A 25888-nucleotide genomic window follows, 5' to 3' on the forward strand; every position below is an offset into this window, starting at 1 on the left:
AGTAGATAGACACCCAGTTCCCGTTGACATAGCACCGTCTCCACCACAGAGCACCCAAACACGAGCAATTAGTAAGGCAACTACAGTGCCCAAATCACGAGGACCACCACTCCAAACCCGAAGTCAACGCTTAAAGTAGAAGAAGAATTGTTCTCAGGTCAGGTTCCATAGCTATGGTTCATACTACTTTTCTCTTGCAACACTGTATATACTGATACCAACTAATTTCAAATTTGAAGGATGCAATTGAAACTCCAATGGCGCAACATGTATGTTTTAAACCTGTTTCTTCAACGTGTTTGGCTGTTTGCTGTTGTAACTTGCTCTATGTTGATTTCAGTTTCAATTGAATAAATAGTTATGTTCTCATGCCATGCACATTACAAGTGTTATTATTGTTGTGTAGTTTCCCACACTTATATTATGTCTATGCTGCTTTGTCTTAAATAGATATGATTCGAACTGTATCTATCTTGATTTGGCAACATAAACTAGAATGATATGGACCATACAGTGACCATACTACATACATATATGTTTGTTTCATGTTGTTATCCTGTCCACCTTACTACTAAACTGGTTTACCAAAATGAGTTTCATATACTACATTGTAAACCTGAGATGTGTTTGTTTGTTTCTCTTTTAGAACGCGGATAAAATATTGGAGAAGAGTACCCTGTTATGCAATGGTAAAGGAAGTAATGCACATAAGGTTCAAGATAGTGAGACATCCCTGTTGGTCTCCAAGAAAGCTGATAAAAACTATACTGAAGACACTGAGACAACCCGAAAGTCATGTCTTCATGTAGTGTTCGAGTTACTGGCTACCACTATTGACACCAGCTCTTCGAACTCGTTGCCTGAATCAGTCCGGCTTCTTGAGTCTCAACTTCAAGTTGAAAGACATCAATCAGATATTATGCGACAGGAAGCCGAAGGACTGAGGAAGTCCCTGCAGAATTCAGATGCATACTTTCTGGTGCAACAGCAAGCGCTGGAGGACTTAAGCGCCAAAGAAGAGAAAGTTAATAAGCTTGCTAAGCATCTTGCCCGCATTATGGGTACCCGGGATATTGTTTCTTGATCTCTTCTGAAGTGGTTTCAGTTCTGGACTTGTTTTGCTGCGGCGTTTATATGCTGTTGTGTTCCCTATATTTGCACTGGTGGTGAACTTTGATGCCCAGTGGATGTAATATGTGTAATAGCCATGATAGCCTAGTGTAAGTTGCTTGCTTATTTATTTCCCTGTTGTCTTGTTTATTTGTTTGTTTGTAGTCAGTGCAATTCTTTTTCTGTGGTTTGCTAGTGACAGTAATAACCTATTTATTAAAACTAGGCCACAATAACCATGGGCTAATATTTACTGTAGTGACACTGGGCCTCCTATGGGCCGTAGAAACAGTGGGCCTTCTACAGGCCGTATAAACAGTGGGCCTTCTACGAGCCGTAGAAACAGTGGGCCTTCTACTGGTCGTAGAAACAATGGGCCTTCTACGGGCCGTAGAAACAATGGGCCTTCTACGGGCCGTATCATCAATGGGCCTTATACGGGTCGTATGATCGATTGGCCAAACATGGGCCAAACAGACCGCATTCTGGCCGTAAACAGGCTAGAGTTGGAATCGTGCGTTCATGGGCCGACCATAACGGGCCATCGTTAATAGGCCGTATTTGATACGCTATAAAAACGGCCCAACGTATTAACAGACCACAAACGGTCTGACTGTAACCACGGGCTGAATTTGGCCAACAAGCAGAAAATGACAGTAACGGGCCGTAAGTAAAAGAATGCTGGAAAATAGCCCAAAAATAAATGGGCTCTGAGAAGGCCGAAAGATAACATGGGCTGGAAACGGCCCAACGAAATAACGGGCCGTTAATGAGTATAAAGTGATACACTGTTCTTTACGGGCCAGTTTCACCACGGGCCGTTAATGGGTGTAAAGTGATACACTGTTCATTACGGGCCAGTTTCACCACGGGCCGTTAATAGGCCAAGAGTTACATAGGGCCTCATATGGGTCGAAAGACGTCATGGGCCATACATGGATGGCACAGATGACGCTACTGGGCCTAATTCGAATAGGGCATAACGGGCCTTGGGTTAGCGGGCTGTAAATTGGCTATATGCGAACAGGCCATTAACAGGCTTTCCATGGGTCGGCCCGCCACCTTTTGACGAAGTCAAACGGGCCAGCATTTTCACAGGAATGGGCCTCTGTTGGGCCGTGACACGTGTCGACGTATCATAGGCGCCTTCTGTCCAATGAGCGGATGACATCTGTCCCAGCGATGAGCCGACACGTGTTTCCTCCAGCCAATGATGATTTTATACGTGGAAAATCCCCATTGGTCAGGGCTGTAAACGGGTTATCGGATCAAAAACCCGACCCGATAGCTTAACGACGTTCCGTTACGGTGGATGCCATGTGTCGGTCACCCTTGACGAAAGCACTTCTGTGACGCGCGATTTATCGTCAAGGAAGTGGACACTTCCGTGATGATAATTTTAGTAATGTCATGGAACACTTCTATGACAGCAAAGGTATGACTATCTTGATTCTGTCATAAAATCGTCATGGATGTACATGCATGACAAAAACGCGACCTACTGTGACAAACACGTATCATCACGAAAGTTTTTTTAGTGATGTCATGCCTTCTTGCATCCGTGCATGTGTTGTTCCCACCTCTACTCATTCTTCTTCTTCCGTCAGTAAAATGATACGCAAGCTTTGCGTGTTCGCGCAAAAAAAAACCCTTATGAGAGCCATTATCACTAGTTCACTTACAAAAAACAAGGTGAAAGTTCCCATATACAGTTGGTTGCTCAAACTAAAAATAGGTAAACTATAGTATGTCCTATCTAAAGTAACACTGTTTCACGTCGGACGAGGTACATACACGGGCCCATTTGCACATTTTGAAACAGCAGCATTGCATCTACGAGTGATTAAACAGTTTGTGGTTTCGTAAACCTGATCGCAGGCACCCACCAGGAAGCAAGAACCTGAACTTGTGTGCGCTCTTGACCAAATAGGAAGGCAGATGCATGGCAGACGCTGAGCTGGGTATGGCAGTCCCTGGGCTGGGTATGCCGTGAAGGAAATCAGACATGAAGCAAGATTCGCAAGCACACAATGATTTGATTTCTAATTTCTAGAAAAAATAACTGATAATTGGCAAAGATGACAATAATATACTTCTAATCCTAGTAAATGTAGCTTACACCAAAAGATCACCAACACAAACATATACAGTTCATTTTAAGTGGCAGCATCATCACGTATAGATAGTAAAATCACTTCTAAGTACTATGTATCATGACTGTTAAGTAATTTTACAACGCCTAACATTCTGCCAGTCTGGATCAACATACTACTGAAAAAACAGATTGATAGTGGGAATGTACACATTTTAATTTGTATGTATGTGCTTATGAGTATATGCATACATGTACGCTGCGGGGTCCTTCAAAATTACTACTGGACACTGTTAACTTTCTTTTGCCAAAAATAAGGAAATAATAAAGTCACATAGACGGGAATCACAAAGTCACGGTCTTACAAGGCTAACCGAAATAACAACACAAATTGTGCAGAGTACCAAGACAAGGCTCCAACAGTGAGCACAAATAGATAAGTAGGGCCAGATAAATAAAGCTGGCGATAACTGATTTGCAAATACCTACTCATCTTTGTTCCTAGGAAACTAATCAAGTAGGTAGGATCTAACCATGACGGTGACTAGCTCTGTGGTGGCCTTGCCAAGGCTGAACTTGATCGCCCCGGTGTGAATCACCTTGGACTTGATGTCGATGACGATGGGTTCCTACCGAGCGGAGATGTGGCGTCTGCGACGAACCTTGTCGGCGGAGTCCTTGACCCTCTTGGCACGCCCACGATGCTTGCTCAGCTCGTACTCGCCCATGTAGGTAAAGTTGGATTCCTCCTTAAGTTGAGATTCCTGCTCCAACTTTCTCCTATATAGCTTCTCATCTTCAAATAGAGATTCTAATTTGTTTCCAGAAAATTTGCCCATCCAGCAAGACGTGTACACGAAAGATGCGTCCGTCCTTCCATATGGTGGGTTAGTGTAAGCTTCTAGCCATGGACATGAACTGCCCAAGTACTGAAATTTTGAGTTGTTCCAGTCATAGGCCAGTCCTGTGGTTGTTATCGCTGATGAAATCAAGAAGATGACCTTTTATAAGGATCAAATCCAAGGAAATAATAAGATATGCTGATACCACCTTCTTCAGCCTCTTCAACGACGTCTTCAATGTCAAGAACGTTATCCTCGTCAGAGTTCCAGTCATATTTCTCTTCCACAAGCGCTTTGGGATTTTCATCTCTAGTATAAGTGTACTCAGGGTTCTCAGAGCTCCACTTACGGTAGTTAACATCTTCTAAGATCCATTGTTTGCCCAATTGTTGCGCATAATGATCATGTTCGAAGGTCTTAAGAAGGGTATCATGTTTTAACACCCATTCTATTCGACCACACGATTCGCTGAGATACCAAACCTAAAGTCGGAGCGTCCTCCAGTCATCAAGTGTTGTGCAATACACCCTTCTCGACGATCTACCGAGATGGCGGTTGGGATATCCCCTCAATTCACTGGCACATGGCAGTTTAATTCAATGTTTTAAATAGCGGGCTATGAAAAATAGCGGCGGGCCTCCAAATCAGCTATAGCGGGCTATAGCAAGCTATAGCGGTCTATTTCTGAAGCTGGCTATTTAGCGGCACCATACTAAAAAGGCTATAGCGGGCTATAGCCGGCTATTTAAAACTATGGTTTAATTACTTTGTATGTGTGATCTGACAAGGACATTCTGCACACATAAACATTCAGATAAAGTAAATGAATAAGAAAATAAGTGAATCACAGTGGTATATACAATTTACTCAAGGAGAATGGCGACCGAGGAGGGAGCAACTAGGATACCTGGTAAGATAGCCATTCGTGCAATGGATGTAGAGCGCGCTTTGCCAGTAGACAGTATAAAAACGACAGTGCTCATACCAAGAATTCCACTTCATGTTGACGACGATCCCTGCAGCCTCCCCTTCCCGGAGGAAGGTCATCTCGTCCCATCGCTAAGTCACCGACGAGAACACATGGATATGACGCTGGAGGCCACTCCGGCCGGAGCAACGAGTTGTCGTCGTCGGATTCTCTGTCGGCTGGCAGTCGTCGCAGTGGCACATGTGGGATCAGAAAGAACTGGTAGTACGGCGAGACGGCGGGCTCGAACGCGAGGTAGACGGTCTGTTCGAATTCTGGCATGTGCGGCCGAGGTCGTTTGGGCAAGCGCGCCCACCGATGCGTGGCTGGGTTGACGGCGTACTCGCACGGCGGTGCACCATGCTGAAATTTGAGATGGGCTCTAGGCCCATATAGTAATTTCTGAAAAATCACTAAGGGTCCATGTGGGTTATATGACACTAGGTGTAGTGGGAAGTTTAGTCCCACCCCACTAGTGGAAAAAGAGTTAGAGTGGTTTATAAGGATTTCTCTTTTACATGCTATTGAAGCTTGAGAAGAGAAGAGGCCCTCGCGCACTCCTCCGCCGCCCGCCTCGTCACGACGCGCAGTGGGTTGCGGGATTGAGCCGAGCCGAGCCAAGCTCACACCTACGCGCTTATTTTTTGCCAGTCACTAACGGGGACTTCTCTGACAGCTGGGCCACGATCTGAGACGTCGGATTGTGGGCTGTCATGGACTCGGACATGGGTTGAGCCCACGTCTCTCCATGCGGCAGCGTCCATATAAGTGTGCGGTGTCTCCTAACCCTAGCCGCCACGAACAGATCACATCTGCTCCACGCGCACGCCCACCGTCATTCCCTTACTGCTGCTGCCGCCGGTGACTCCATCCCATCCGCCGCGTACACGGTCGACGGGAGAGCAGGTCTCCGAAACCACGCCCTTCTGGTTCCTGTACGGGGTGAGGGGCGAATAGGTTTTTGAGCAGCGATTACGCACTGCTCGCTTCCGATCGTCTACTTCCTCTACGTCCGCGTCGCCTTCATCATCACCATGTCCACCGACGCCGAACGTGCCGCTGCTGAGAAAGCTGAAGCCGACAAGAAGGCCGCCGAGGACGCCGCTGCCGCCACCAAAGCCGCGGCCTCTGCATGGCCTACTGTTTTCTGTTTTAGCCATGCTAGCGTTATACGTAGATCTTTCTGCAATTAGCGTAGTATGTGCTAGCTTGACTGAATATCAGTATGTGTTTATTTTTGTCAATGTCGTGCTAGTGATTTACTTGTGGATTAATTTAATCAAGAAATTGCCTATTTACTCAACACACCGTCCCGCGACTCGCGGCAAAGCAAAAGGCCGTTGCAGTGGTCTGTGACTATGACGCCCGCGCAGGGCAGGAAATTGAGCCCTCCGTCGATCGCCGGGCCCGTGGAGGGACGGGCGAAGAACTTAGAATAATGATTCGCTGCGAAGTTGATGAAGATGCCGCGCACCGAGCGCGGAAGCAGGTTGCCGTGCAGTCGGTCGTCGATGGCGTCGCGCCACGCCTTGCACACCCGCCGGGCGCCCGGGCCTCTGCCAGGACGTGCGGCGGGAGACGTCGGAGGACCTCCGCGAGCGCGTCGTCGGGCAGCGCGGCCGGCTCCGATTCCATCGCCGATCGATCTCGTTTCGAGATCGCGCACGCGGCGCGGTGTTTTGGGGCTGCAGGACGTTGTCACACTCGTGTGACTAACACGACGCGCGCTTGCAATGCCCTCTGGCCCATGGGCAGCCTGGCTCCTTCTGTCCAGAAGCATTGGTCGTGGAGCACTGCTAGGCAGACGATCCACACACGACAAGTAATCCACACCATTGGATTGCCTCTTTTTGTAATCTGCATGGATTCCAAATCCTGTTGTGCACAATTCGTGCATGAAAGATCGTGTCCATGACAATTTCGTTGGTCGTGACAGGGGGCTCCTATTTGACGGCATATAAATAAAACTATAGATGTTTCTTCAAAAAATAGTGGACAGTCTTTGCCAAAAAAGAACAAATTGATGGGTAGTGATATGCAATGCCTATGCGTACATTCAAAAATGTTCATGAGTTCAAAAAATGTTTGCACCTTCAAACATTATTCATGAGTTCAAAAAATATTCCTGAATTCAAAAAAATCTTGAACTCAAAAATATATTTATGAATTTGGAAAAATGTTTCTGAATTTAAAAATATTCATGAATTTGTAAAAAGTGCATAAGTATGAGAGCTATTCAAAAAAATATTACAAATTCAAAAAACTATTCAACATATATTTTAAAGAAATACTGAATAGTTCACATTGCATACTCAAAAAATTCATCACATAGATAGAATATGGTGATGTGGTTTAAAAGAAACTAGAAAATAGAAAATAGGCAGAAAAAGCAAATAAGGTGATAATAAAAAGATAATAGAACCAATGGAAAAGGAAAACCGAAAGAAAAAAAAAACTAGACTCTAGACCAGTCTAGAAACGAGAGCTCATAAACGGAACTCTCAGCGCCGGTTTAGGCTCCTAGCCAGCAATAGTTTTTTAGGTAAAACGGAGTTTTATTCGTTTAAAATGTTCAGAGGCATTACACAAATATCGGGTAGCATACCAGCCATAGATATATGACTTCCCCTAAGGAAGCAGCAGCCTTACACAACATATGAGCCTCCTTATTCGAATCCCTGCTTTCATGAACTACATTAACTACTTGGAAAGACATAGAGCGATGTTCTGTTTCCCGGAGGATCATCGAGTATGCACATGGCGCCATCTTCAAAAAATTGTTCACCATCTCCATGCAGTCTGATGCAACAGTGGCAGCCCGTTGGTGCAGATCTTGCGCCAGCGCGAGACCCTAATTGCGTGCGACTGCCTCCAAGCAAGCTGGATTAGTTAGGCCCCTTGTCACAACTGCTTACGCACCAAGAAAATTTCCTTCGGCATCACGACACACAGCTACCGCAGCTCCTCTCTTCCCATCTCTAGATATGCCTCCGTCCACATTCAGTTTACAATGTCCTGACTCCGAAGCTATGCACTTTACCTTCACATTATCATTTTTACGAGTCCTGCGCCTCTCATTCTTCAGTCTGAGCTTAGCTACTTCAATTTTTTCCAAGTATTTGTTGATGAACATGAGTGTTGAGATAGGATTCTGGTACTCGTTGTCATGTATGGCTCTTCTCCTCGCCCACCAAATAGCCCAAAGTGTCACCAAAACCCTTGGAAGCTCATGTTGATTCAGAGAATCAATCAACCAGAATATCCATAGGCGCGCATCTTCAGTTTTATTGCTTATCATGTGCTCTACTAACTCTTCATTTGGTAGTGCCCACACACATCTCGTCGTGTGGCAATCTATGAGTGTGTGTCTCCATGTGTCCGCAGCCGACTGACAAATCGAGCAAACATCAGTTGTAGCCATATTTCTATGAGTTCTGACTGACATCTTTGCCAATCGCCACACAAATACTCTCACTTTGGTTGGAACCTGCACATGCCAAAGCTTCACCCAATAATCCTCGATTGAAGTTGTATTAGAATTACCAGGTATGTGGTTAGCCAATCCTCCCTTTGCTTTTTAATTCCCACTATCATCCTAGTTGTCTAGCCAATCCTCTCTTTGCTTTTTAATTCCCACTATCATCCTATAAGTTGAACGTATAGTCTCGGAAGGAGACTTAGAATCCAAACTTAGGGCCGCTCATATGATGAACTGTGAGTTGGGATCGATCATCCCACTCAAGTATCTGGGGATGCCCATTTCAAATAAGGCCCTAACTATTCCTGAGTTAGATCCAATGGTCGAAAAGGTTGCCAAACGAGTGGAACCTTGGCAAGGAAAGCTACTGGCCTTGGGTGGCAGGCTAGTGCTAATCAACGACTACCTCACCAATGTCCCGATGTTCATTATGGGTTTTTATCTACTTCAAGATGGGATACACGACAAAATGGATAGGGTGAGATCCAAGTTCTTCTGGGCTAGATACCAATGCAAATAAAAGTACCACATGGTCAACTGGGAGCATATTTGCACCCAACGGAGCAAGGTGGGTTAGGGGTGATCAATTCCAAAGTGATGAATTGGTGCCTTATCGCAAAATGGGCATGGAAAATCCTCACTGGGCAAGGGGGGTTGTGGCTTGCTATTTTTAGGGCGAAATACCTAATAGGAGGGGGGATGAGCTTTCGAGCAAACATCAAGTTATCACAATTTGCCAAAAGGGGTGAAGAAGGTGTTGCCCTTGTTACGCTAGGGCGCACGGTTCCATGTAAAAAGGGGGGCAGACCGCCCTTTTTGGCGAGATAAATGGTGTGGAGAGGAGCCCTTGGGCGTGTGTTTCCCTTCTCTGTTCGCCATTGCAGAGAGACTGGAAGCCACGGTAGTTCAGGCATGGATCAATAATCGGTGGTGGCCACGCTTCCGCCGATCACTAGGGTCTGTAGAGTCCATGGAATGGGACCATATGAGGCTCTTTTTAGGCGGTACTTCTCTGTACCACGGCAGAGACGAGGTCACATGGATGCTCGAGCAATTAGGGGAGTTCTCAACTGGATCCTTATACAAAGAAATATTCCGCTCAGCTCCTCCTTGTGACCTGAGTGGGATTTGCAAGGCTAGAATTCCAGAAAGATCTTCCTCTAGCAAGTGGCATGGAATAGGATCCCAAGTGGGGATCAAATTCAAAAACGAAATGGACCAGGTGACGACAAATATGTGTGGTGTAGGGATGACGAAACATGTGATCATATCCTTTTCCGTTGCATTGTGGCACGGTTTGCATGGAGTGTGTTGTGTGCGTCTAGAACTTGTACATGGAATCCGGAATCCTTTACGGAGGTTTTTAGATTGATCAAAAACTCGCATGGTCTAGATCATAGACTTGAGTGGGTGGGGTTTGCCGCGATTGCCTGGACCTTCTGGACTTCTCGTAATAAAGCATTGATAGATGGCAATTTCAAACACCCGACTGATACGATATACAAATTGGTGATCCTTTTGCGGCTATGGAAGCTTCTAGCAAGACCATCGGAGCGAGGAAGGATGGACCGCCTCGCAGGCAGCCTTTGCGCAAGGTGCTCTGAGCTTCGGCGTGCGGAAAGGAGGGACATCGCCGGTTAGGGAACCACCCGTCACAGACCCAATTAGGATGAGGACTTTGCACACTGTGTCGTGTCATCTGGCCCTATTGGGTCATGTATCGTTCTTGTCTCCTATGTTTCACTTTCGCTACCTTTTTGTCTGAACCATCCTCCGACTCGAACTTGTAAGGGCCTCCGTTTAAGGCCGGGCATTAACATGTCCATCTTGCATCATGTTTTCCTACTGTTATATATTATGTTTTGGGTCATTATTTTAATTTATGATACCATTCTTATGTCTTTTCTCTCTTATTTTGCAAGTTTCACATGAAGAGGATGATTGACGGAAGCTGGAATTCTGGACCGGAAAGGGCTACATCAGAGATACCTATTCTGCACTACTCCAAACAACCTGAAAATTTACGGAGAATTATTCTAGAATATATAAAACATAATGGTTGAAGAAACACCAGAGGTGTACCCACTAGGAAGCCACAAGCCTGGGGGCGCCCTACCCCCGTGGCGCGCCCCCGGGCTTGTGGGGCCCCTGGCAAGCTCCCGAAGCCCATCTTCTGCTATATGAAGCCATTTGATATAGAAAAAAATCAAGAGAAGGGTTTCGGGAAGAAGCGCCACCGTCTTGAGGCGGAACCTGAGCAGGAGCACTTTTGCTCTCCAGCGGAGCAATTCCACCAGGGAAACTTCCCTCCGGAAAGGAGGAAATCGAAGCCATCGTCATCATCAACGATCCTCTCACCGTGGGAGGACCAATCTTCATCAACATCTTCACCAGCACCATCTCATCTCAAACCCTAGTTCATCTCTTGTATTCAGGTTGCTAGTAGTGTTGATTACATCTTGTAGTTGATGCTAGTTGGTTTGTTTGGTGGAAGATTAAATGTTCATATCCTTAATCATAATCAATACCCCTCTGATCTTGAACATGAATATGATTTGTGTGTAGTTACTTTTGTTCTTGAGGACATGGGAGAAGTCCAGTTATAAGTAATCATGTGTATTTGGTATTTGTTTGATATTTTGATGATATGTATATTGTTGCTTCCTTTAGTGGTGTCATGTGAATGTCGACTACACAACACTTCACCATACTTGGGCCTAAGAAAAGGTATTATGGAGTAGTAATTAGATGATGGGTTGCTAGAGTGACAGAAGCTTAAACCCTAATTTATGCGCTATTCTGTAAGGGGCTGATTTGGATCCATATATTTCATCCTATGGTTATATTTATTTTAATTCTTCTTTCGTAGTTGCGGATGCTTGCGAGAGGGGTTAATCATAAGTAGGAGGCTTGTTCAAGTAAGAACAGCACCGGTCCACCCACATATCAAATTATCAAAGTAGCAAACACGATTAAATAAACATGATGAAAATAACTAGATGAATTTCCATGTGTCCTCGAGAACGTTTTGCTTACTAAGAGAACGTTCCAGCTTGTCCTTTGCTATTAATAAGGATTGGGCTACCTTGCTGCACCCTTGTTACTATTGCTACTTGTTACTTTTACGAATTACCTTGCTATCAAACTATTTGTTACCGATAATTTCAGTGCTTGCAAAAAATACCTTGCTGAAAACCGCTTGTCATTTTATTCTGCTCCTCGTTGGGTTTGACACTCTTACTTATCAAAAGTACTATGATTGATCCTCTATACTTGTGGGTCATCAAGATTCTTTTATGGCGTCGTTGTCAGGGATTGAAGCACCTTTGGTAAGTGGAATTTGGTAAGGAAACATTTATATTATGTGCTGAAATTCATTGTCACTTGTTACTATGGAAAATAATACTTTGAGGGGTTTGTTCGGGGTATCTTCACCTCGATCAGAAGTAATAAGATTTTCCCCTGAACCTACTAAAAAAATTATTATGGGATTCCTTTGGGTATGTTATAGAAACTGCTAGCTGATCCTTATGCAGGAGATGGTATGGTACATCCTGATATGCACTTGATATATATATATAGATGATATTTGTGGATTGTTTTAGCTTGCAGATTTATCCGGGGATGGAGTTAAGAAGAAGGTATTCCCTTCAAATAATCTTTGGAGGGAAAGGCATTGACATGGTATAGCCTACTGGATGATACTGGAACATGGGATTGGAACCGTCTGAAATTGGGATTTTATCATAAGTTTTATCCTATGAATTTGGTTCATCGTGATCGGATTTATGTATATAATGTTTGGCCTCGTGAATGAGAAAGTATCGCTCAAGCTTGGGGGAGGCTTAAGTACATGATGTACACATGCCCCAATCATGAGCTCTCAAGAGAAATAATTATTCAGAATTTTTATGTTTGGCTTTCTTGTAATGATCAATCCATGCTCGATTCTTTTTCTACTTGTTCTTTTATGAAGAAAATTATTGGATTCAAGTGGAATTTTTTTGAAAAGAATTAAACGCAACTATGAAGATTGAGAATTCTAAAAAGGTAAAGAGTGAGGTATAAATCTTGAGTTTGATTGTGTTAAATCTTTTAAGAAAACAATGCTTTTCATAAGTTTAGTACTAAATATGGACTTAACTATAAGATAGTAGCCACATTCTATGAATAATTTGCTGCTCTTGTTGATTTCCCTAAGAAGAAGTAGTTTAAATACTATCAACCTATTAAAGAAATAATTGAGGAACCTGCTATAGCTAAAGATGAAACAATCATCTATAATATTGATCCAGTTATGCCTACTTCTTATATTGAGAAACCTCCTTTCTCTGTTAGGATAAAGGAACATGTTAAATCTACAACCATATTTAATAAAAGTAATATTCGAACACCTAGACCCTTTGAACAAATTAAGATTGAACATAATATTGCAATGGTTAAAGATCTCTTGGTTGATAATATTGATGGGCATGTTCTTTACTTTTGCGATGATGCTTGATACGTCTCCCACGCATCTATAATTTTTTATTGTTCCATGCTATTATATTATCTGTTTTGGATGTTTAATGGGCTTTAATATGCACTTTTATATTATTTTTGGGACTAACCTATTAACCGAAGGCCCACTGCAAATTGTTGTTTTTGCCTATTTCAGTGTTTCGCAGAAAAGGAATATCAAACGGAATCCAAACGGAATGAAACCTTCGTGAGGACCTTTTTTGCAACAAACGCAATCCAGCAGACTTGGAGTGGAGGTCAAGGAAGCCACGAGGCGGCCATGAGGTAGGAGGGCGCGCCCAGGGGGTAGGCGCGCCCCTCCCTCGTGGGCCCCTTGTAGCTCCACCGACCAACTTCCTTCGCCTATATATACTCCTATACCCTGAAAACATCCAGGAGAGCCACGAAACCACTTTTCCACCACCGCAACCTTCTGTACCCGTGAGATCCCATCTTGGAACCTTTTCCGGCGATCTTCCAGAGGGGGATTCAATCACGGAGGGCTTTTACATCAACACCATATCCTCTCCGATGATGTGTGAGTAGTTTATCATAGACCTTCGGGTCCATAGTTATTAGCTAGATGGCTTCTTCTCTCTCTTTGATCTTCAATACAAAGTTCTCCTTGATGTTCTTGGAGATCTATTTGATGTAATCTTTTTGCGGTGTATTTGCCGAGATCCGATGAATTGTGGGTTTATGATCAAGTTTATCTATGAACAATATTTGATTCTTCTTTGAATTCTTATGTGCATGATTTGATATCTTTGCAAGTCTCTTCGAATTATCAGCTTGGTTTGGCCTAGTAGATTGATCTTTCTCGCAATGGGAGAAGTGCTTAGCTTTGGGTTCAATCTTGCAGTGTCCTTTCCCAGTGATTGTAGGGGCAACAAGGCACATATTGTATTGTTGCCATCGAGGATAACAAGATGGGGTTTATATCATATTGCTTGAGTTTATCCCTCTACATCATGTCATCTTGCCTAATGCATTACTCTGTTCTTATGAACTTAATACTCAAGATGCATGCTGTATAGCAGTCGATGTGTGGAGTAATAGTAGTTGAACGGTCGGTTTGAGATCACACTCTTGAGATCTAGATTGGAATTGGGGGCTAGAGAACGAACAAAAGAAGCTGGGATTTGGGGTTCAAAGGGTATGAAGACAGTTTATACTACTCGTGTTGTCTCATGTTGTACATCACATTCCTCTCCACCTACTGTCTCACGTTGTACTTATACATTGGCTAAGAGAAACCCACGCGTGACCTGGTCACACCTAACATGGACGCACGCATGCGCGTGCCAATTGACGATTTTTTAGTATGGTTAAATATATTTGGAACTGTTTGAAACCACGTGTTATAACACGTAATTATGCGGCTAATACCGTAATACAAACATTTAGCTCAGACTCCCTTCGTCCCAAAAAGGTAACTTTAGATTTGTCTAAATACAGATTTATCTGGACACATTTTGTCGTAGATACAGATTGAGGATCATACGAATTTTCTTGGTAAGGTAGCTTGCCATACAAGTTTCCTTATCCACTAACCAAGCTTACCCTACAAGAAAATTCACCACTAAGAAACTTTGTTATGCGAGTTTACTTCACTACTAAGGAAACTTGCGATGCAAGTTCCTTCAGCTCCAAAGTATCTTGTAGATAAGCTTCGAGAGATGAAGTAACTTGGTGACCAAGGAGTGTAGAAAACTTATGAAGCAAGATTTCTTATGGGCTAAGGAATGGATCGCTATATATAGTCTCCTTTTTGGGAGAGAGTTTAATAAATAAATAAAAACACAAGGGTGTCGAGTAGCTCACTTGATCTTGTACACAAATCCACCAAAGATTAATGACCAAGAGCTCCCAAGTTTCTCTCCCTACATCTTGTGTTCATTGTTCTGCTAATCATGATTGTGCAATGAGTTCTTCTGTGTTATTGAATGTCGTGATTGGCAAGTGTGATCAAGCGACTCCGGTGTCAGCACCGAAGTTTCACAACTGGAATGAGGTGTGAACCTCGGATAATGTATAACTCACACAATAGATTGTATTTGGGCTCATCTATTTTTTGTCGACTTTTTTGTTGTGGAATTTGAGAGCATTTATTAAATAAAGATGGTTATGGAGTCATCACCCATGAGGCTAGTGAACAAGAAGGAAGGAGCTAAGTTAAGTCAACCCTCACTCGGCTGAAGCGAGCAAGCATGCTCCGCACACAATTGGGCTAGGAGAATAGCAGCTATATATGTTAACATGTTGAATTACAAATGAATTAGCTGGAAGAGGAGCCTGCAACAATACGGCCGATCCTGCCCCACCTCTTCCCTCTCGTCGCAGACATTCTCCATCGGTTCATTGCACGGGATCCACTACCCCGACAGCCCCTAGCCGACGACGCCCCGTGTCCCCTGAGTCAATACGCAGATGACACGCTCATCATCACGAGGGCTAGCGTCGAGGCAACGACTTGGATGAAGCCTATCATGGACATGTTCTGCAACGCCATTGGGCTCGTGATCAATTTCAACAAGGACGATGCCATGGCCGAGGGGTGCCGCAGGACACCGTAACTCAATCCATTAGGCCCACGCATGCAGGGCCCTTGTGCTAATATTGGGCTGCAGACTGTAGCCTGGTGATACATCTCCAACGTATCTATAATTTTTAATTGTTTCATGCTATTATATTATTTGTGTTGGATGTTTAATGGCTTTAATATGCACTTTTATATTATTTTTGGGACTAACCTATTAACCGGAGGTCCAGTGGCAGTTCCTGTTTTTTTTGCCTATTTTAGTGTTTCGTAGAAAAGGAATATCAAATGAAATCCAAACGGAACGAAACCTTCGCGAGATCTTTCTTGGAACAAACGCAAACCAGGAGACTTGGAGTTGAAGTCTGGAACTCCGTGAAGCTTCCACGAGGCAGGAGGGCGCGCCCCCCACCCTTGTGGGCCCCACAGAGCTCCACTGACATACTTCTTTCGCCTATATATACTCTTATACCCTAAAAACATCAGGGGGAGCCACGAAACCACTTTTCCACCGCCGCAACCTTCTGTACCCATGAGATCCCATCTGGGGCCTTTTCCGGCGATCTGCCGGAGGGGGATTCGATCACGGAGGGCTTCTACATCAACATTGTAGCCTCTCCGATGATGTGTGAGTAGTTTACCATAGACCTTCGGGTCCATAGTTATTAGCTAGATGGCTTCTTCTTGTTGGGGAACGTAGTAATTTCAAAAAAAATCCTACGCACATGCAAGATCATAGTGATGCATAGCAACGAGAGGGGAGAGTGTTGTCCATGTACCCTTGTAGACCGAAAGCGAAAGCGTTATGACAACGCGGTTGATGTAGTCGTACGTCTTCACGATCGACCGATCCTAGTACCAAACGTACGGCACCTCCGCGATCTGCACAGGTTCAGCTTGGTGACATCCCACGAACTCACGATCCAGTAGAGATTCGAGGGGGAGCTTCGTCAGCACGACGGCTTGATGATGGTGATGATGAAGCTACCGGCGCAGGGCTTCACCTAAGCACTACGATGATATGACCGAGGTGGATTATGGTGGAAGGGGGCACCGCACACGGCTAAGAGATCAATGATCAACTTGTATGTTCTAGGGTGCCCCCCTGCCCCCGTATATAAAGGAGCAAGGGGGAGGTCGGCCCCCCTGCCAAGGAGAGGGGGGAGTCCTCCTCCTAGTGGGAGTAGGACTCCCCTTTCCTAGTCCAACTGGGAAGGAGGAAGGGGGAAGGATGGAGAGGGAGAGAGGGAGGACAGAGGGGCGCCGCCCCCCTCCTTGTCCAATTCAGACTCCCAAGGGGGCATGCGGCCAGCCCTAGGCCCTCTCCTCTCACTCCCACAAGGCCCATGTTGGCCCATTAGTTCCCCTGGGGGTTCCAATAACCCCCCAACACTCCAATAAACATCCGGTGACCCCTGGAACTCATCCAGTGTCCGAATATAGTCGTCCAATATATCAATCTTTATGTCTCGACTATTTCGAGACTCCTCGTCATGTCCGTGATCACATCGGGCACTCCGAACTATCTTCGGTACATCAAAACACATAAACTCATAATACCGATCATCACCGAATGTTAAGCGTGCGGACCCTACGGGTTCGAGAACTATGTAGACATGACTGAGACACGTCTCCGGTCAATAACCAATAGCTGAACCTGGATGCTCATATTCGTTCCTACATATTCTACGAAGATCTTTATCCGTCAAACCACATAACATTATATGTTGTTCCCTTTGTCATCGGTACGTTACTTGCCCGAGATTTGATCGTCGGTATCTCAATACCTAGTTCAATCTCGTTACTGGCAAGTCTCTTTACTCGTTCCATAATGCTACATCCTGTAACTACCTCATTAGCTACATTGCTTGCAAGGCTTGTAGTGATGTACATTACCGAGAGGGCCTAGAGATACCTCTCCGACAATCGGAGTGACAAATCCTAATCTTGATCTATGCCAACTCAACAAACACCATCGGAGACACTTGTAGAGCACCTTTATAATCACCCAGTTACGTTATGACGTTTGGTAGCACACAAAGTGTTCCTTCAGTATTCGGGAGTTGCATGGTCTCATAGTGACAGGAACATGTATAAGTTATGGAGAAAGCAATAGCAACAAACTAAACGATCATCGTGCTAAGCTAACAGATGGGTCAAGTCAATCACATCATTCTCTAATGATGTGGCCCGTTAATCAAATGACAACTCATGTCTATGGTTAGGAAACATAACCATCATTGATTCAACGAGCTAGTTGACGATGACATGTACCTAGGGTAGGGCAATAGACCTGATCTAAGTACCCTTCCCAAGGACACTACCCTATAGTCAAAGGCATTCAAAGGATAGCAAACTCTACCAACTGGAATCACCTCAAGATGCAACACACTCGACCATGAGTTCCACCCGGATAACTCAATTCCATTCGACCAGGATATAATCATTCGACCACATCAGAAACCACTCGGAGTACAGAAGATCTAAAGCCACTCAGGATGGCAACGGCTAGGCGTTCACCCTGTAGCATTAATGATCATTTATATGTCTTTATTACGGGTGTTACCAGTAACATATCACCTTAATGTACATTGAACTCCTTATAATGTGGCCTGGCTGGGGTCCTGGAGCACTCTATATAAGCCACCCCCCTCCACTGAGACAAGGGTTCGCACCCCCTATAACTTCACGCATAATCCAATCGACCGAGCCCCCGGGCATCGAGACGTAGGGCTATTACTTCCTCTGAGAAGGGCCTGAACTCGTAAATCTTGCATGCACAACTTCACTGTAGCTAGGATCTTGCCTCCTCATACCTACCCCCATTCTACTGTCAGACTTAGTACCACGACAGTTGGCGCCCACCGTGGGGAAGGTATCTTAGCGACTTTCCGGTGAAGTTGTGATTTCTCCAAGTCCTTTCATCATGGTTTCCGGTGGAGGTTTGGCTGAGGGCCGCGAGATCCTTCTCGGCGTGCTTGTTTTCATCGCTGACGACTCCGCTTGGCTTCAGGAAGCTTCCCTCGATGTCGAGGCACTCCCCGTCCGCGGGGCGACGCACTTTTGTGCGTGCGTTCGCGGCGTCCTTCTGCGGCAGCCGTCGACCCAGTATCGGTCGGCTCCCGCGGTGTCTTCACTTCCCGATGTTCGCCGTGACAAGCGGTCCGGTCGGTCACGGCTTCAGCGGTGGGTGAAGCATGCGGTGGTTGTACTTGGGTTGGCTTTTTGCAATCCCATTTTCACCTTCTTCACCATGGCATCAAGAAGTTGTGCCTCACGAATTTGATCTTCCAAGGTAGGAGAGACTTGGAGGTTGGCAAGAAAGCCTTGAGGAACAACTTGGAGGTTTAGTTTGCGGAAAGCTTCACAAAGGTCCGGTTGGGAGGGCTTGAGAATTAAGCTATTGCAGTAGGCCTTACTGCTCAAAGCATCTGCAATGACATTGGCCTTGCCTGGAGTATATTTAATACTCGGATTGTATTCTTGAATCATTTCGACCCAACGAGTCTGTCTGAGGTTGAGGTTGGGTTGAGTGAAGATGTACTTGAATCATTTCATCAGGAGGAGTCAAGACAAGAGCTATGACTAACTTCTCTTTGAGGGTGTTGAAAGCAACGTCACATTCAGGCGTCCAGACATACTTGACATGCTTCTGGAGGAGGTTGGAAAGAGGCTTTGCAATCTTAGATAAATTCTCAACGAATCTTCGACAATAGCTTGCAAGCCCAAGAAAACTGCGGAGCTGCTTGACATTCTGAGGAGGTTCCCAAGTCACAATTGCAGACACCTTCTCGGGATTAACAGCGATGCCTTTGGCGGAGATGATATGGCCAAGGTAAAGAACTTCATCAAGCCAAAACTCACACTTTGAAAACTTCGCATAGAATTGATGCTCTGTGAGTTTGTCCAGCACCAATCTCAAATGCTTGGCATGATCCTCTTTATTCTTGGAGAAGACCAAAATATCATCGAGATACACCAAGACGAAATCATTTGTCTAAGGGTTTAAGATGAAGTTCATCATGCGAGAGAACGTTGGAGGAGCATTGACAAGGCCGAAAGACATGACAGTATATTCATAAGAACCATAGCTTGTTCTGAATGTTGTCTTGGGGATATCTTGTTCATGAATGCGAATCTGATGATAACCCATACGGAGGTCAAGCTTGGAGAATACTTGAGCACCTTTAAGTTGCTCGAAAAGCTCATTGATGTTGGGAAGTGGATACTTGTTCTTTATTGTCTTCTTGTTGAATGGACGGTAGTCGACGCAGAGTCATTCCGTTCCATCCTTCTTCTTGACAAAAAGATCACCACAACCCCATGGAGATGAACTCGGTCTGATCAGACCCATACACTCTTGTTCATCGAGTTGTTTCTTCAACTCCTTCAACTCTTCTGGTCCAAGCTTGTAAGGACATTTGCAAATAGGTTCCGTGCCAGGTTCAAGATCGATAACGAATTCAACTGGCCAGTGAGGAGGCATTCCTGGAAGCTCTTCTGGAAAGACGTCTTGATATTCACAAACGACTGGAATCTTAGAGATGGCATTCAACTCGCCCTTCTCATTGAGAGAAAACAGTCGAATGGTTTCGTCATGAGTGGCATAGATGATCACATCCTCAGAAGGGTGTGTCAATTGAATCTGCCTGGCAGCACAATCAAGCTGAGCCTTGTGCTTAGAAAGCCAGTCCATGCCGAGAATTAGATCAATATCAAAGTCACCAAGAACAATTGGAGAGGACAGAAATTTATAGTCTCCAAACTGGACAGAGACATCGGGAGCAACCAAACTAGAAGTCGTAAGCTTTCCCGGAGAAACAACTTGCATGAATTTGGACAAAACCTCTATGTCAACATTGTGCTCCGATGCAAATGGGAATGACATGAAAGAATGTGATGCACCAGTATCAAAAAGAACTTTTGCAAGAATAGAGTTAACTAGAAGGTTACCCATGATCACTTCTGAAGAATCCTCTGCCTGAGTTGCGTTCATCATGTTGACCTCAGCATGCTTGGGATTATACTTGACCACTGCATTGCTGGCAAATCTCGCATGAGGAGGAGGTGGAAGGCGCCTTTGGTTGAAGCACTTGTTTGCATAGTGCCCTTTCTGCTGACACTTGTTGCAAGTAACCTTTGAGAGCGGACGGTGATAAGGAGCACTTGACCTTGGAGTATGAGACTGAGCTTTATTCTGATAGCCTGGGTTGGGTGGGTGGGAAGATCCACTACCACCTTTACTCTTCTACTGATAAGGCTGACAAAACGGAGGAGGAGGAGGCAACCAGAACTTCTGTTGCTTAGCTGCCACTTGAGTTGAAGAAGAAGATTGAGCTGCATCCCTGACTCTCTTCTTAGAAGCATCACACTTAATCTGAGAGGCCTCTTGTTTTAGTGCCATGTTGTAGAATTCATCATACTTAGTCAGCTCAAGAAGCACGAGAGCTAATTGAAGATCTTCTCTACACCTATGAATTGATAAATCATGCTCTTTTCATCAGGGACATCTTGTTTAGCGAAGCGAGCGAGTTTCTAAAACTGGATATTGTATTGATACACGGACATGTTGCCTTGCTTGAGATTGCGGAACTCCTCACGCTTGCTCTCGGCAACACTTTGTGGAATGTGGTGAGCTTTGAAGTCCCAGCGGAAATCATCCCACGTAATCACACGACCTCCTCTGGAATATCTGTATTGTTGATACCACTCAGCAACTTGATCCTTGAGTTCAAATGAAGCAAACTTGACAAAGTCCTCAGGCCTAACATTGCTACACTCAAAATGTTTGCAGATATCCATGAGCCAGGCCTCTGTGGCCTCGACACAGTTGCTGAAGGACTTCGGCTGGTTTGCGAGGAACTAATTGAGGGTAGCAAACTGAGGCTAATTGTTGCCTTGGCCTTGATTTCCTTGGTTGCCTTGCCCTTGGTTGTGCTCTTGCAAGAGTTGCAAAAGCATCTGAGTGTTGGCGTTGGTGGCTGCCATGACAGCTTGCCATGCCTCCGGAGGTGGAGGTGGTGGTGGAGGGTTCGACTGTTCCCCATCATTGCGGTCCAGATTCTAACGCGTTGGAGGAGCCATCCTAAAGAGGTTGACATCCGTTAGCATCTTGAAAGACATATATTCAAGTTGAATCAATGGATCAAAATTGCAACATATAGCCTTAACATTCGAACAAGAATGAACGAATGAATTCCAAAGTAAACCATCACACTTCCATTAAGGTTGAGAAGCCACTTAGATTAAGGTAGATGAATAAATCAACAAGGTACGGATATGAACAAATAATTGGTAAGGATTACCCAATCACAAACCAAATATCTGCGGGAAGAAATACTAGAGGTACTTGAATTCCCACCTATAAAACTCCTAAAACTTTCTGGTTATGCAATCAGGTGTTGGGGATACAGGGGAAGCATAATATCTCACCCAAAACTAGCAAATCCTACATCTAGATGTATCCATCCTTCAACACATAACCAAGAAACCTTCAGAAATCATTTACCTCAACCTTCGAAATGCATCAGTTATACGAGTTATGGCAATACTCCCAAACTCCCGCCCCATTACTAGGTGGCGTCGAGGTTATCTCACCAACAACTACATAAAAGAGATTTTCGATGTCGGTGAACTCAGGTATTCCAGAACTGCAACAATAAAATTGTGACGACAACACCTCGGAGCTCAACTCCCGGGGACACTGCCACAACCCCTAAATGTCAGGAGGCACCAAGAACAATGTTCTCGTCACAAAACCATCGAAATGATTCCAAGATACCCCCGTGATCCTAAAAAAAATTCGTGAAATTTGAGAAGAGAAGAGTCAAAACTCAATGTCAGGAGGCCTCACCAGGGCGACGAAGGGATTGGGAAGTAAAAAGAATCCTACTCTCCAATATATATAATCCTAAGACTCAAAACATTTTGTTCTAGACACAACAACGTCAGTGATTCGATCAAGCAGGGGGCTCCTAAGTCGGGGAAGGCTCTGATTACCAACTTGTAACACCCACAATGCGGCTATATCTCCCACATGTCGGGGCATGACTTAGAGGCATAGCTGTATGGTAGGCATGTCACGAGAGGGGTAATCTTTACACATCCCATGTACTGAATAAGAAAGGGATAAAGAGTTGGCTTACAATCGCCACTTCACACAATACATAAATATATCATACATCATCCAGAATACAATCAAGGTCCGACTACAGAACCAAAATAAAGAAATACAACCCCAATTGCTAGATCCCCGATCGCCCCAACGGGCTCCTCTACTGATCATCCGGAAAAGAAACATAGTAATGGCCCAAATCCTCGGCGAACTCCCACTTGAGTTCGGTAGCGTCCCCTGCACTGGCATCATCGGCACCTACATCTGTTTGGAAGTATGTGTGAGTCACGGGGACTCAGCAATCTCACACCCGCGAGATCAAGACTATTTAAGCTTAAGGGTAGGAAAGGGTAGTGAGGTGGAGCTGCAGCAAGCACTAGCATATATGATGGCTAACTTACGCAAAAGAGAGCGAGAAGAGAAGCAAAGCATGGCCGAGAAGATAAATAGTGATCAAGAAGTGATCTTGAACCTACTTACGTTCAAGCATAACACAAGACCGTGTTCTCTTCCTGGACTCCGCTGAAAAGAGACCATCACGGTTACACACGCAGTTGATTCATTTTAATTAAGTTAAGTGTCAAGTTCTCTACAACCGGATATTAACAAATTCCCATCTGCCCATAAATGCGGGCACGGCTTCCGAAAGTACAAAATCATGCAGGGGTGTCCCAACTTAGCCCATCACAAGCTCTCACGGCCAACGAAGGATATTCCTTCTCCCGGGAAGACCCGATCAGTCTTGGAATCCCGGTTACAAGACATTTCGACAATGGTAAAACAGGACCAGCAAAGCCACCCGATGTGCCGACAAATCCCGATAGGAGTCGCATGTATCTCATTCTCAGGGCAACACCGGATGAGACAGGCTATGAGTAAAACCAACCCTCGAGTTTCCTTGAGGTGGCCCCGCAGGCGGCTCGGTTCGGACCAACACTCAGAGGAGCACTGGCCCGGGGGGTTTAAAATAAAGATGACCCTTGAGTCTACAGAACCGAAGGGAAGGTATATGGTGGTAGGTAGGAAAATGGTAAAACCAAGGTTGGGCCTTGCTGGAGGAGTTTTATTCAAAGCGAACTGTCAAGGGGTTCCCATAACACCCAACCGCGTAACGAACGCAAAATCAAGGAACATAACACCGGTATGACGGAAACTAGGGCGGCAAGAGTGGAACAAAACACCAGGCATAAGGCCGAGCCTTCCCCCCTTTACCAAGTATATAGATGCATTACAGTAAATAGAGATAATAATGATATCCCAACAATATCCATGTTCCAACATGGAACAAACTCCATCTTCTCCTGCAACTAGCAACGCTATAAGAGGGGCTAAGCAAAAGCGGTAACATAGCCAAATAACGGTTTGCTAGGAAAGGTGGGTTAGAGGCTTAACATGGCAATATGGGAGATATGATATAGCAAGTGGTAGGTAGAGCGGCATGGCAATAGAGCGAACAACTAGCAAAGCAAAGATAGAAGTGATTTCGAGGGTATGGTCATCTTGCCTGCAAAATTCTCAGAGTTGACGAAAGCTTGATCCTTGTTAGCGTACTCAATAGGTTCCTCAATCACGTACTCGTTTCCCGGCTCTACCCAAAGAAAGAACACAAGCAAAGAACCAATAATCAATCACGGTGCAATGCACAAGCAACATGATGCAAAACATGGCATGATATGCAAGACATGATATGCAATGCATATGCGTGCTCCGGAGGAAAAGTATGAACAAGGAATCAACTTGGCAAACCAAGTGTGCCGCTGGAAAGATGATATGATTTCGGTCGAAATCGATATAAAGATCACCGGAATCGAATGCAGGGTTTGCAAATGGCAAGCAAAACAAGAATGGCACAATTCTGCGATTAACAGCACGATGCCATCTAGAATGCAACAAGAAACTAAGCTACTGCACTCCAGCATAATAACAAAGCACACGGCAGTGATCTACTCAAGATGCTTGACAAAACATGAACACTGAGCTACGGCTAAATCACACAAGAGCAGGTTCAAACAAGCATGGCAAAAGTTGAAAAGATATCAACTTCACACACTTGGTGAAAATACTAACATGCCAGAAATAACATCAGGAAGCAATGTTTAGAGCAAGCAAACAATATGCTACAGGAACATATCATAGCAAACAAAGGCATGGCATGAAACTACTAAATGCATAGAACAAAAGTACCTTACTGATCACGAGCCAAAAAGGCACAGAAGATATGTTGGCACCCATGTAAACATAGCAAGTTCCATTAACAGTTTCAGACTTAGCAGAAAACAGAGCATGGCATAAACAGAACTATGAAGGCATCTTTGTAAGCTCAAAACACTCATCACAAAGCCTTTCATGACAAGATAAGCATACTAGCAGCAAGAAGACATATTTATGAAGCTAACCATGGCAAGAGCAAGTTCATAGCATGCATGGATCACTAACAACAACCATGGCAAAATTGATTAACATGTAACCAATCTGCCAGGAACATTTTATAGCAAAAGTAGAGCAAGATTAATACATGCTAGGGCACTCCATAATTGCAAACAGGGACATGGATGGATAGAGCATAACCATATGTCCAAAACTCCCTTACTGAAGATACTCAAAACAAGCATGGATCTCGCTGTAGCATCATGTTTACATGGCATAAAAATAATAGCAGACCAAGGACTTAGCAAAATCCTAAGTCCCTGAAATCAGCAATATCACGAAGGCTACTTTGCATGCTTGTGCTAGTCACCACAAAGATCACAAAAATACATGGCAAGCACCCCTGTAAAGATGGCATGGCATAGTTCAAAACACATGTAGAGCTCATGCCCATATGAAGCACACAACAAATGTGATAAAAATGACAATTCCTCATACTCTGATAAGTAACAACACCTAACAATTTATAGCACTCTTGCATCAATGATTTGGGCATCAAAATGGACTCAAACAAGAATGTCACAATGGAATGAAATGAAGAGCGTCTCCTAATGAACATTTTGATATATCATGCACATGAAACGGAGCTATGGTCATGGAGTTATGGCATGGAGAATAGGGCATCAAAACATGAGGGGGAAACGGACTTGGTGGAATTTTCACCTCCTAGAAACAGATCTAGGGTTCGTGGGCACGGAAGTCGAGGATCGCCGGGGTTCGTCCCGCGGTGGCCGAAGGTCGCCGGAGAAGGTGCGGGGAGGTGGCCGGAGCTCGTGGAGGCGCGGGCGGACGAAGGCGGGGCGCGGGCGGGCGCGGCCG

The 25888-nt window shown here is 44.7% G+C and overlaps 1 pseudogene; it reads right to left on the reverse strand.

Annotated features, from left to right (window-relative positions):
- Positions 1–3831: 3831 nt before the first annotated feature.
- LOC123130225 (uncharacterized) lies at positions 3832–6724 on the reverse strand (annotated as a pseudogene).
- Positions 6725–25888: the final 19164 nt, after the last annotated feature.

This window comes from Triticum aestivum, chromosome 6A, assembly GCF_018294505.1.
Source record: "Triticum aestivum cultivar Chinese Spring chromosome 6A, IWGSC CS RefSeq v2.1, whole genome shotgun sequence".
Lineage (NCBI taxonomy): Eukaryota > Viridiplantae > Streptophyta > Magnoliopsida > Poales > Poaceae > Triticum > Triticum aestivum.